Genomic DNA, 13,751 nt, shown 5'->3' on the forward strand with positions numbered 1-13,751 from the left:
CCCAAATTATGAGGCCTCTGTTTCAAGAGCTTTTACTTTTTTTTTTTTTTTTTTTTTTTTTTTATTGATAATCAGACAGTCAGGAGCAAGTTTATTTTTTTTTTTGTAGAACCAGGGATTGAATTCAGGCCCTTGTGCTTGCCAGGCAAGTGCTTATTCCACTGAGCCATCTCCCTGGCCCCCAGGGCTTTTTCTTAAGTGCAAACTATGTCATAGCATGTGCCCTCAGTCAACCTTAAACCAGATAAATTCATCTACCATAAATAGGAGTCAGCATCCCCTAGAAGTTTCTAGGGAGACATTAGGTAGGAATACCTACTCAAATGAGATCCAGATTTATATGAAAGAAGGCAGCAATATAATTTTATCTAGGAACCACATTTAAAAACATCGAGCAGATTGACACGGAGACACACCCCAGTAGTTTATTATTAAATTTAAAACTTCCAGCCCAGCAGCAAGGGCTAAGGATCAGATGAACATAGATAAACAGAGAGGAGTACAAAGTGTGATAAGGTCAAAGAATAAAGAGCTCACATTCTTGGGGGCAATAAGGAGAGTACCTGGAGTCCTCCTCCTGTGTAGGAGAGATCGGGCTTGGATAAGGAGAGGGGAGTAAACTGTGGCAGCGGGGTGAGGCAGGAAAAGTCTCCAACTAGTGTGGCCATGCCCTAATGCTCATCTTGCTTGCTGCAGTTTCCACTCTGTGGTAGTCTCAGCCCTGTGGAGACTGAGGCAGGAGGGTCATTTGAGCCTGGGAGTCCATGACAAGTTGGGCAACATAACAAGATCCCTCTGAGAAGGACAAGATGGGATGGAAAGCCATAGGAAGAGCGGGAGGGGAGGGGAGAGGGGGGAAAAGGGACAGGAGAAGGAGGACAAGAAGCGGAGGAGAAGTTGTTTCTATTGTAGCTCCGTATGTACTTATTGCACTTGAATTTACATAGCTAAAGCAACTCTGCAGTTTGGAGTACAGTTTTCTTTTTCTTTCTTTTCTTTTCTTGAGACAGGGTCTCTCTTTGTGGTTCAGGTTGTAAATTGATATAAAGGTTTAATGTTGAAAATATATCGGAATTTTTTTTTAAAAGGAGTTGCCAAGTGCTCTTAGAGTATCCCCGCAGTGTTCTGAGTTTTATAGGCATGGGTGCTGCTAGCAGCCAGGGGTTGCCATTCAAGCTCCAGGTGAAGATTCCCCTGCAAATTAAATGCTCACCATAGCCTCTGCCTTTGTCACATGCTTTATTGTTGACATTAGGGAGCAGTTTTTGCTAATAATTATCTAGACTTCTGAACTTAGAATTCAGCATTTTTACAACATACTGTTAAGATTGTGTAGTTCACCAGAATAAATAATTGTGTTGGGCGTGGTGGTGCGTGCATGTAATCCCAGCACTCAGGATGCTGAGGCAGGAGGATTGTTGTCATTCTGAAGCCACCCTGCGCTACATAGTGAGGTCAAGGCCCGCCTGAACTGAATAGTGAGACCCTTTTGCAAAAACAACAAAACCCCTCCCCCCAAAAAATTCACTCAAACTTTATCTTACTGTTTGCACAATGTAACTGTTTGCTGCGTTGAGAAAGTTGGGTTTCCCACTTAAATTGTACAAGGTGCATTAGATAAAGACCTGTACAGTCTAGGATCTTTCTAGGAAGGAATGACACAGAAATCCCTTACCTCCATGGTTTCAGTTTTTGATTTTTTGGTTTGTTTGTTTGTTTTTCAGTACCAGGGATTGAACTCAGGCCCTTGTGCTTGCCAGGCAAGCGCTTATTCTACTGAGCTATCTCCCCAGCCCACCTCTATGGTTTCAGGACCTCTGCTTTCTGGAATACGCCAGGTTGCAGGAGGGTCCATGCCAGGCACTGGCTGGCCAAGTGCTTCCTATAACTGGATGCTCAGAGTTGTCATGCTTCAGTGGAATTGTGTGTACGTGACCAAGAAGAGCCGCGCGTTGAGAGTAAAACAATTTATTTGAGATCCTTATCCATTAGAGCTTTTTGAATACGTGAAGGCTGAGATTTGTCTTTGCTAAAGTCAGAGGTGGGGCTTTTATGTCCTGAAGTGCTAGAAGAAAATCCAACAAGAGACTAGAAGCACCTTGAAAATGATTCACCTGGAAGGAAAAGGGTACGCGTGTAAAGATGACAACAAGAAAAACCTGGGAGGCTCCCCAAGCGCTAGCATGAGTACAGCAAAAGAGGAATGAAAAATATAAATTCTTTCCTCTTCTACAAAGCTCTCTGCACAGCAACATAAAAAGTATGTGAAAATACAAAGCTCTCTGTACAAAATACAAAGCTCTGGTAAGGGTAAATATATAGACAAATACTGTAATTTTGCAATGGTGGCATGGAAATAACTTTTATTTCTGGTATAGAATTTAAAAGCTAAAAGTATTAAAATAGTCATAAGTGTAAAATTATGCTAATGGGTAAAAATACAATAGAATATTTAATTTTTTGACATGGATAACAAAGTGGGAAGGGGGATGGGAAGGAATAGAGCTTTTTTTTTTTTTTTTTTTTGTATCGGGAATCATTTCAGGACCTTGTGCTTGCCTAGCAGGCGCTGTACCGCTGAGCTAGTTCCTTGGCACTGGAATACAGCCTCTGTATGAGAATGAAATTAAGTAGTTAACCATTAAAAATAGGTTTCTGTAACATTTTCTGTGTAAACCTCATGGTAACCAGAAAGCAAAATACTTGTAAAAGATGCACAAAGTAAGAAAGACGTCAAAGCATGTCACTGGAAAGAAAAGTCAACAACATACAAAAGAAGACAGGAAGATGGTGGGAAAGGAACAAAATAACTGTAAGAACACAGAAAACAGTTAACAAAGTGACAGCACTTAATTTCTTCCTTCTTAGTAATTACATTAGATGTAAATTAATTAAACTTGCCACTCTGAAAAGTTACTGAATTGATGGAAAATGGATAGATACAACCACATGTTATCTATTAGAGATTCACTATTTATTTATTTCAGAATCATTTTAGTTTACTTTTTTAAGAGATTCATTTTAATTGTTTGGGGGAAGGGTTAGATTTTGGGGCTTTTTGATGTTGTTTTTGGTTTTTAGAAATAGTATCTCCCTATGTAGTTCAGGCTGGTTTGGAACTCATTATGTAGCCCAAGCTGGCCTCAAATTCACAGGTCCTTCTTCCTCAGCCTCTCACATGCTATGGGATTACAGGCTTGTATCGCCACACCTGGCAGAGATTTACCTTAGATGTATGGACACACATAGACTGACAGTGAAGGGATAAAGTCATTCTATGCAAATAGTAACAACAATTTAAAAAAAAGCAGAGATAGCTATACTTATGTCAGAAAAACATAGACTGTAAATCAAAAGGGGTCAATTCACCAGGACAACATAGCACTTATTGTTATATCGTATATAAATACTTCTATACACATAATATTACCACTTTTAAACATACAAAGCAACCCCTGAGAAAATGGAAGGGACAAGCAAACACTTCACAGTAGGAGATTTCAATATCAAACTTTCAATAATGGCTGTCATCTAGTTATAAAAATAAGGAAACATCAGATTTGAACACTGTAGACCAAGTAGACTTTACAGACATGCGTAATATACTACATTCAGCAGCAGAATACACATTGCCCTCAAGTATACATGAAACATGCTCCAGAATAGATAATGTTTAGGCCACAAAATAAGTCAAAAAATTTAAGAAGATTAAATCAAGCATTTTTTCTGACCACAAGGAAATTAAATCAGTAATAATTCAAAAGAAAATTACATGGTCACAAATATGTGGAAATTAAACAACAAAGTGTTGAACAGCTAATTAACCAAGGAATAAGTTAAAAGAAAGAAAATATCTGGAGAAAAACAACAGTGAAAACACAATATACCAAAAGTTATTGGATCCAGCAAAAGCAGTTCTAAGAGGGGAGCTCATAATTGTAAGTGCCAATATTAAAAAAAAGAAAAAATTTCTGTCAGCAATCTAACTTTATACCTCAAAGAGTTAGAAAAAAGAACAAACTAAATCTGAAGTTAATGAAAGGAAGGAAATAAAAAAATATTAGAACAAGTTTAAAGAGTAGAAACAACAGATAAAAATTAGTAGACTCAGATTGATTTTTGAAAACAAATCAAAATTTGAAAACCTTTAGCTAGCAGGGCATTGTGGGGCACATCTGTAATCTGAGCACTTGGGAGGCTGAGCCAGGAGGATTGCCATGAATTCAGGGCCATCCTGGGCTGCATAGTGAGTTCTTGAACTACGCAGTGAGACTCTGTCATCAAAAAAACCCAAACAAACAGAAAAACAAAGAAAACCCTTAGCTAGACAATAAAGAAAGAAAGAAAGAAAGAAAGAAAGAAAGAAAGAAAGAAAGAAAGAAGTCAAATAACAGAAATCAGAAATAAAAGAAGACACAAGCAAGTGATGCCGTGAAAACAAAAAGGATTGTAACATGCTACTGTGAACAATTACAGGCCAAGGAGATAGCTCAGTAGAATAAGCACATGCCTGGCAAATACAGGGTCCTAAATTCAATCCCTGGTACCATACACACACACACACACACACACACACACACACACACACACACACCCGCGCACCAACCAATCAGCCAACTTAGAGGAAATTAGTTCCTAGAAACATAGTTTTAGGGGGGCCAGCGAGATAGCTCAGGTGAATAAGTGCTTGCCTGGCAAGTGCAAGGGTCTGTGTTTAATCTCTGGTTCTGAAAAAAAAAAATGTAGTTTATCAAAACTAATACTGTTTACCAAAACTATAATTTATCGGCCCAACCTTCAACAAAGCTGCTACCACATTCTCTCGGGTGAATGTTGTTGGCTGTCAGCCTGGGCCTTGCAGCCACAATGGATTCAAGTCCAAAATATGGCAGTCAATCAAAAACATCCAGAAAATTACCAAGTCTATGAAAATGGTAGCAGCAGCAAAATATACCTGAGCTGAGAGGGAGTAGAAACTGGCTCGAATATATGGAATAGGATCTTTTGCTCTCTAATATTTTTATTTTATTTTATTTTTTTTAATTTATTTGAGAGAGAGAGAGAGAGAGAGAGAGAGAGTGAGTGTGGTGTGTGTGTGTGTGTGTGTGTGTGGCCAGCTCAACCCACCAGGGGGCGAGGCTGGCTGGCATGTGGTGCTGGGGATTGAACCGCGGTCCCTGATGCTTTGCCAAGCTAGTTCCAAGTAGGTGCTTTAGACCACTGAGCCATCTCTCCAGCCCCTTGCTCTCTAATATTAACGTACCTGAAAACAAAAAGAAACGCCTTCTCATTGGTGTGTCCTCGGAGCGAGGACTTTGCGGTGCTATTTATTCCTCAGTCACTAAACAGATAAAGAATGCGGTGACCACACTCACGGTGGCTGGAAAAGAGGTTATGCTCATTGGAATTGGTGATAAAATTAGGGGTATACTTTCTAGGACTCATTCTGACCAGTTTCTGGTGACCTTCAAGGATGTGGGAAGAAAGTCCCCTACTTTTGGAGATGCATCTGTCATTGCTCTTGAATTACTCAATTCTGGATATGAGTTTGATGAGGGCTTTGTCATCTTTAATTGATTCAGGTCTGTTATCTCCTCTAAAACAGAAGAAAAGCCCATCTTTTCTCTTAATACCATCGCAAATGCTGACAGCATGAGCATCTGTGATGATATTGATGCTGATGTGCTGCAGAATTACCAAGAGTACAATCTGGCCAATATCATCTACTACTCCCTGGAGGAACCCACCACCAGTGGGCAAAGCACTAGGATAAAGGCGATGGACAATGCCAGCAAGAACTCTTCTGAGATGACTGATGAATTGACTTTGACATTCAATTGCACTTGCCAAGCTGTCATCACCAAAGAGTTGATTGAAATAATCTCTGGTGCAGCAGCTCTGGATTAATGAAAATCAAGTCCCATCCTTACGCAAGAGGTAAAGAAGAAAAATTCAGCAAGCTGATTTTGTTTAGAGCTTACTACTGTCTTTGTCAGAAGAAATGTGGTCCATTGTTTGAATTAATACAGAAAAAAAGATGTTTATAAATTACCTTACAACAACTTATAATAAGAAAAAAAACCCTATAGTTTATCATGACAACATAAAAAGTTCTGAACAAACCAACAATGAGTAAGAAGTTGGAATCAGTGATCAAAAATTTTTAGCAAAGCAAAGCCCAGGACCTAATGATTTTACCAGAGAAGTCTACCAGGCATCTAAGAAGAATGAATACCAATTCTTTTTAAACTTTTCTAAAAAAAGAGGAAAGGAGACTTTCAAAACACTTATGAAGTCAGCCTTGCTCTGCTACCAAAGCCTATAAAGATGTAAGAAACCTCCAGACTAACATCCTTGACAAATATTCATCGAAAAATCCTCAAGAAATACTAGCAACTGAACCCAAATGCACATGAAAAGGATCATAACCATGACAACTTGGACTTGTTCCTGGAATGTAAGGGTGATTTAAACAAAAAATCAATCAATGTAATACATATATTAGCAGAAGAAAGGGGAAAAACCCCTACATGATCATTTCATAAAAAGCACTTGACAACATTCCACACTCTTTCATTACAGAAACATTCAACAAATAAAGACTGGAAGGAAATTACTTTCATATAATAAAGGTCATATAAGAAAAGCCTGCAGCTAACATTTTCATATTATAATATTGTCTAAGACCAAGAACAGAGCAAGGGTGCCCAGTTTTAGCACTTCTACTCAACACAGTACTGGGAGTCCTAGTCAGAGCAATTAAGGAAGGGAAAGAAATAAAGAATCTAAGTTGGAAAGGAAAAGATTAAGTTGATCTTGTGTGCAGCTGCCATGATCTTATAAATACAAATCCAAGGTGACTCCATCAAAAACTATGAGAAATAATAAATTCAGTCGAGTTGCAAGACACAAATGAACATACAAAAATCAATTACATTTCTCTATAGCACTGAGAACAATCATAAAGAGAAATTAAGAGAGTAATTCCATCTAACATAACATCAAATAGATAAAATAGGAATAAACTTAACTGAGGAGGTGAAAGACTTAAAACACTACAACTATGAAATATTGTTGGAAGAAATTAAAAACACAGGCAAATAGAAAGATTTCCAATGTACATAGATTGAAAGACTTACTATGTACACTTACCCAAAGAGATGTGCAGATTCAGTATACTCTCTATCAAAATCTCAATGGTAATTTTTTAGGAATAGAAAAAGGAAATACTCCAAAACCCATATGAAATCTCAACCCTGAATATCCAAGGCAATCTTGAGAAAAACACACAAAGCTGAAGTTTCATACTTGATTCCAAAACATATTAGAAAGTTATAACACTCAAACGGTGTGATCCTGGCAGGAAGACACACGGACAAAGTGAGCAGAATAGAAAGCCTTGTACATGTGGCCAAATAATCTTCCACAGACTACTTGGGCCACACAAGGAGGAAAGAATAACTTTTAAGAAAATAGCATGGAGTAAACTAGAAACGTACATGCAAAAGAATGAAGCTGAAATCCTACCATGCACCATTAAAAAAGTAACTCAGAGCAGATTAAAACTTAAATGTAAGAATTGAAACTCTAAAACTTTTAGAAGAAAACAGAACAAAAGCTTTTTTTTTTTTTTTTTTTTGGTGGAACTGAGGATTGAACTCAGGCCCTTGCACTTGCCAGGCAAGCGCTTATTCTACTGAGCCATCTCCCCAGCCCAAGGAAAGCTTTATAGCATTAAATTTGACAATTTCTGAGATATGATGATGCCAAAAGAAAAGGTAACAAAATAAAAATAGACAAATGGGATTATATCAAATTAAAAAACATATAGAGCAAAGGAAGGAATCTGCACAGTGAAAAGGCAACCTACAGAAGAGAGAAATTATCTGCAAACCATTTATCTGATCAGGGGCTGATATCCAAAATATATAGAGAACTTCTACAACTCAGCAACAAACATTATAACTCCGTTAAGAATTAAGTGTTTCAGTCACTTTCCCCAACGCTGGGACAAAATACCCAACACTCACAGCTTAAAGAAGGAGACATTTATGTTGATTCAGAACTTCAGTCTATGGCTGGTCGGCTCCAACCTGGAAACTGCATAGTGGAAGGGCCACATTAGGGAGAGCAGCTCACATCATGGCAGCCAGGAAGCAGAGAGTGAAGGGAGGAGCTGGGGAGAGAGAAGCATCCTTCCAGGCCATGACCCAGGTCCCACCTCCATCAGGGCCCACCTCCCAGCAGCACAGGTAGTACATCCAATACAGCTCCCCTGTGATCCAATCACCATTCATACAAGGTCTTTGGGGGATGGTCTAAATCTAAACCATAACAGCCAAAGGCCTTGAATAGATATTCTCTGATGATGATACAAAAATGCTTTTTAGAAGAATGTGTAGTATCAGTAATCATCAGGGAAATACAAATTAAAGCCTCAATGAGAAATCACCTCATGCCCATTAGGATGGCCACTTTAGAATAGCAAAGTGTCGGTGGGAATGTGAAGAGATTGGAACTCTTGTGCCTTGTGGTGGGAAGGTAAAATAATGCAGCCACTATGGAAAAAGACCGTGGAGAGGCCTTTTACAAATTAAAAGTAGAATTACTAGGGCTGGGGAGATAGCTCAGCAGCATAAGTGCCTGCCTGGCAAGTGCAAGGTCCCGAGTTTGATCCCTGGTACCAAAAAAAAAAAAAAAGTAGAATTACTACATGATCTGGTAATCTCACTACTGGGGACATATCTAGAAGAACTAAAAAGAAGAGTTTTGCACAACCTATGTTCATTGCAGCATGACTCACAATAGTTAAGCTGTGGAAATGATCTAACCGTCCACCGATGGTTGAATAGATAAAGAAAACGTGGTCTATACGTACACAGGAATACTAGCCATAAAAGGGAAGGAAATTCTGATGTGTGTTACAACACAGATGAACCTTGAGGACATTATGTTAGGTAAATAGGCCAGTCACAAAAAGACAAAAATTTCATTATTCCACTCATGAAATATCTATTGTGGTCAAACTCTTATAAACTAAAGCTGAATGGTGGTTTCTAGGGGCTTGGAGAAGGGAAAAAGAAAGTTGCTTAGTTGGTACAGAATATCAAGTTTTATTTTCTTTTGTGGTACCAGGGATCAAACTCAGGACCTTGCACTTGCCAGTCAGGCACTTCTGCCACTGAGCTATATCCCTAGCCCCAGAATATCAGTTTTGTAGCCAGGCATAGTGGCATACATCTGTAATCCCAGCACTCAGGAGGCTGAGGTAGTAGGATCACTGTAAGTTTGAGACCAGCCTGGGCTACATAGTGCGTTCAAGGCCAGTCTGGACTGCATAATGAGACCCTGTCTCAAAATAATAGTACTAATAAAGAATAAAGAAAACTATCAGTTTTACAAGATGAAAAAGTTCTAAACGTCTGTTATATAACAATGTGCATATAATTCACATTATTGTCCTTCACACTTAAAAAGAATTAAGGTGGTAGATTTTTTTGTTGCACATTTTTATCAATAAATAACATGTAAATTATTTTGTAATTTTATGTATGTATGTATGTATGTATGTATGTATGTATGTATTAGTACTGAGGATTGAGTCCTGGGCCTTTGCACTGAGCTATACTCCTAATGCTTTTTAATTTTTTTTGCTTTGAAACAGGGTCTTACTAGATTGCCTGGGCTGAGGTCAAACTTGTGGCCCTCCTCCCTCAGCTTCCCAGAGCTTTGGGATTATATCCATGCACCATTGCACCTGAATATTTTCCTAATTTTAATGATTATCTTTCATGTCCTTGTCTATTTTCTGTCACTAGTGCAAAAAGGGGTGTATCTAATTCCATTCAGTTTGGCTTGGTGAGTGTTAACTTCCCACAGACCTGTAAAGATAAACCCTATAACTTATAAATGTTAAGGCACTTCAAGATCACACTTAAGATACTGAGTCTGCCTCAAAGCGCACCAAGGGTTTTAGAGGTAGTATGAATTAGAAATAAACAAGCCCTTTCATAGAACCATCTGAAAGTTACTTGCAGCAAGAGCTTAAATAATTCTTGTTGGTAACAACTACTGTTCATTTAAGAATTTTCAAAAAGAGGTAACAAAATACTAGGTGTTGGGCAAAGCAGAGAATTGGGGGGAAAGAAGAGGCCATACCCAATCCTATTTCCTTCTTTCAAGCAGTGTACAATTTAATACAGAATGGGAGAGGATCAACTGGGCATGCTGGTGCACACCTAAAATCCCAGCACTCAGGAGGCTGAGGCAGGAGGAATGCTATGAGTTCGAGGCCAGCCTGACCTGCAGAGTGAAATCCTGTCTCAAAAAAGACAAAAACCAAGCTAAAACAAAACACTACCACCACAATATGGAACTATATTATAGACATGTCGGCTGCACAAAGTGCACTCTCAGCCCACCACAGACAGTTCTGATTTTTAGCTTCCCAGCATTCTTCTCCCCTTCTCCAGTAGCAGAAGCAGTATTTACCTCATGTCTGTTCACTCTCCAGCATGGTCCCTGAGGTATGGTGAGTTGATGCAAACTGTAGCCCTGAGTTTGGGCTTATGACCCCGACAGGTCCAGATAGGAGGTGCTTGGAATCTTTTTGCTGTGGCGATTATCAGCTCTTCCACAGAAACTCACCTCTGAAGTATCTTTATTTATTTTTTCAATTATTGAAACTAAGAGATGGACTCCTAACTATTAGGATGTCAGCTGGTGTTACCAAAAGACCTCACTTGGGAAGATCTTCATTGAAAAATGAAGTAGGGGCTGGGGAGATGGCTCAGCAGAATAAGCACTTGCCTGGCAAGCACAAAGGTCTGAGTTCAATCCCAGTTCCCCCAAAAGAAAAAAAAAAGCAAACAAAATTTTAAAAAGAAAACCCATGAAAGAAAGAAAGAAAGAAAGAAAGAAAGAAAGAAAGAAAGAAAGAAAAATGAAGTAAACTGGTAGAAAAAACCAAGAAGTGAGAGGAAGGAAGGGCTGGCTTGATGTGACACTAAGTGTCTTAATCTACTTTGTCATCCCTCTGAATCTTTCTGTTCAGGCAACTAAAGAATTCTCATTTCTGCAGGGCATGCTGGTACCCACTTGGAATTTCAGCTACTCATTAGATGAGGGCATAAAAATCACAAGTTCCAGGCAAAACTGGGAAATCCAGCAAGACCCTATCTCAAAATAAAATAAAAAGAGCTGGGATATCAATATCTGGTAATCTGAATAGCTAATTTGAAGACAACACTATGCAAATAAAATAAGAAGGGCTGGGATATCTGGTAATCTGAGTAGTTAATTTGAAGACAACACTATGTAATACAACAAACACTATTGAATTCATATTTTTTTGTTTAGTAAAGTTCTGTTTCATTTCTAATTTTTTCTTTTATATTACTCTTTTTATTCTCTTTAAAAAATAAAAAAAAAAAATAGGGGCCAGGGAGATGGCTCAGTAGAATAAGCACTTCCCTGGTAAGCACAAGGACCTGAGTTTAATCCCCAGTTCCAGAAAAAAAAAAAAAAAAAATCCTTTTCTTGGCTATGCCTATTTAAGTTCTCTGTTGCTCTTAATTAAGAGTTCTAAGTAGTACTGTGCCTTTTTTAATTTAAAACTTTATTTTTATTTGTACATGCTTCCAGTTCACAATGATTGCATTCAGGGACAAGGAGATAGCTCAGTGAAATAAGCACCTGCCTGGCAAGTGAAGGTCCCTGAGTTCAATCCCCAGTACCAAAAAAACTAGACCCAAAAGTCACATACTTACATCAGTAGACTGTTGATAGAAATTCAGAAAATAAAAGAAATCAGGGAATCTTGGTAACCATGAATAATGAAAGAAATAATATTCATAATGGTTACATTCATCATGGGCAGTTGGTACGTGGGCAGAACACATCTTGAGTCTTCTTACCACTCTCTCCTTCCCCCAACCCTCGTCTAGCTCTTCATCCCCTTCACATTTGCAAAATAACTGTCTCTTTGTTTCCTGTTACTCTCTCTGGTGGTGGACTTTGAGACAGGGTCTTGATATGTAGCTCAGGCTGGCCTTGAACTCATTATGTGGTCTAGGCTGACCTTGAACTCATGGCAGTCCTCCTGGTTTAGCCTCCTGAGTGCAGAGATTACAAGTGTGTACCTCCATTCTTAGCTCAGCAAATGAACTTGCTAGTTAAATTATAAGTGAACTCAGGTTTAATTCTCTAAGTACACAATAATGGAGCATTAGGTACCACTTTTTAAAAAGGGCTCAAGTCATTACGTGTTGAGTAAATAATATCTAAAATTCCCAGGAATTTTCTAGGACATTCTCTAGCATTTTCTCAAAGTATCATCCTGGCATTTACTGCAAGCCTTTCATCTCATCCACATGTGAGAACAGGAATAGCTCTAATTCCTAATGTTCACATACATGGTTGTGCAAAGACAGCTGTAAGAATTACACCTAACAAAAGCTGGGCATGATGACACACATCTGTAGTCCCAACACTCAGGAGGCTGAGCAGGGAGTATAGCAATGAGTTTGAGAACAGCCTAGACTACATAGTAAGATCCTATCTAAAAAAAAAAAAAAAAAGAAAGAAAAGAAAAGAAAAAGGCTGGGGAGGTAGCTCAGTGGCATAAGTACCTGCCTGGCAAACACATGGTCCTGAGTTCAATCCCCAGAAAAAAACAAAACAAGCTAATGCTCTTGGGGGCCTGCATGATAGCTTAGTAGTCTGAAGCACCTGCTTAGGCAAGCATGCGAAGATCGCAGTTTGATCCCTGACACCACATGCTGTGTCAGTCCCACTGCCGGGGCAGGCTGAGCCAGCCACAAAATAAAAAAATAAAAATTGCACCTGACAGAAATGTTCTTGGCACCATCAAATCTGAAAACAGTTTTAGAATACTTAAATTGTATTATGCCACAGAGCTACACTTAGACCCCTAAAATATAATGGAGGAACTGGACCTGAATAATTGTCATCTGCAGGTATAAAAACTGGTGCCAGAAAGTCTGTGTAAGAGCTGTTCTCAGGACCTAAAGTCCTCTGCTTCCAACACAAATGACTGTCCCCCTCAGGTCAACAATTTCTGACATCGCCAGTCAAGTGGAAGTCCCAATACTATTATGGACTACTGGACTCTTTTAGAATATTTTGCCAAGTTAACACACTTATAATATTCAAATGACGGAACTAAACAAGGGGATACAGATGAATGTCCATTTTGTATCTATGTATTCAAAATGGTTAGGATAGATATGTAGTTACATTCTCTTAATGAAAAGAGGGATTTGTTCTAATAGTGTTTGTAAATAGGATATCATGACTGCATCTTGTACAGCAAATAACCACTAGGAAGAGAGTATGCAATGTGTTAATTATTGAAACTGTCCTACCAATTTGATTTGAAAAAAAATAAAAATAAAAACCTTAAAAAATAAATAAGTAAATAACTGTCCCCTCATGGGACCTCATGGAAGTAGGAGAGCGAGAGCTAGACACTCTTCCAGCGCCTTCCTCTCTTCTGAAGTGTGACATGTGAATTTACTTTCAGGTGTCAATATTTTTCAATAAGCTCTGAGTTATTTTGTTAATAAATAAGTTAATATTCAAACCTGGCTGAGTATTTCTCTGTATAATAATGCATCCAACAGTATCCCACTTCGCTGAGAGTGCCAGGACACAAGAGGAACTGGCTTAGCGGCATCAAATGTTTTTCCTGGTTTTCGTTCTGTGCATAGCTAGGTCTCTGGCCTGCTAGT

The 13,751-nt window shown here is 38.7% G+C and overlaps 1 pseudogene; it reads left to right on the top strand.

Moving 5' to 3' along the window:
* The first annotated feature begins 4,870 nt into the window (after nt 1-4,870).
* On the top strand, nt 4,871-5,907 carry LOC101573020 (annotated as a pseudogene).
* The last annotated feature ends 7,844 nt before the right edge of the window (nt 5,908-13,751 follow it).

This window comes from Octodon degus, unplaced genomic scaffold, assembly GCF_000260255.1.
Source record: "Octodon degus isolate 3935 unplaced genomic scaffold, OctDeg1.0 scaffold00024, whole genome shotgun sequence".
In the NCBI taxonomy this organism is placed as follows: domain Eukaryota; kingdom Metazoa; phylum Chordata; class Mammalia; order Rodentia; family Octodontidae; genus Octodon; species Octodon degus.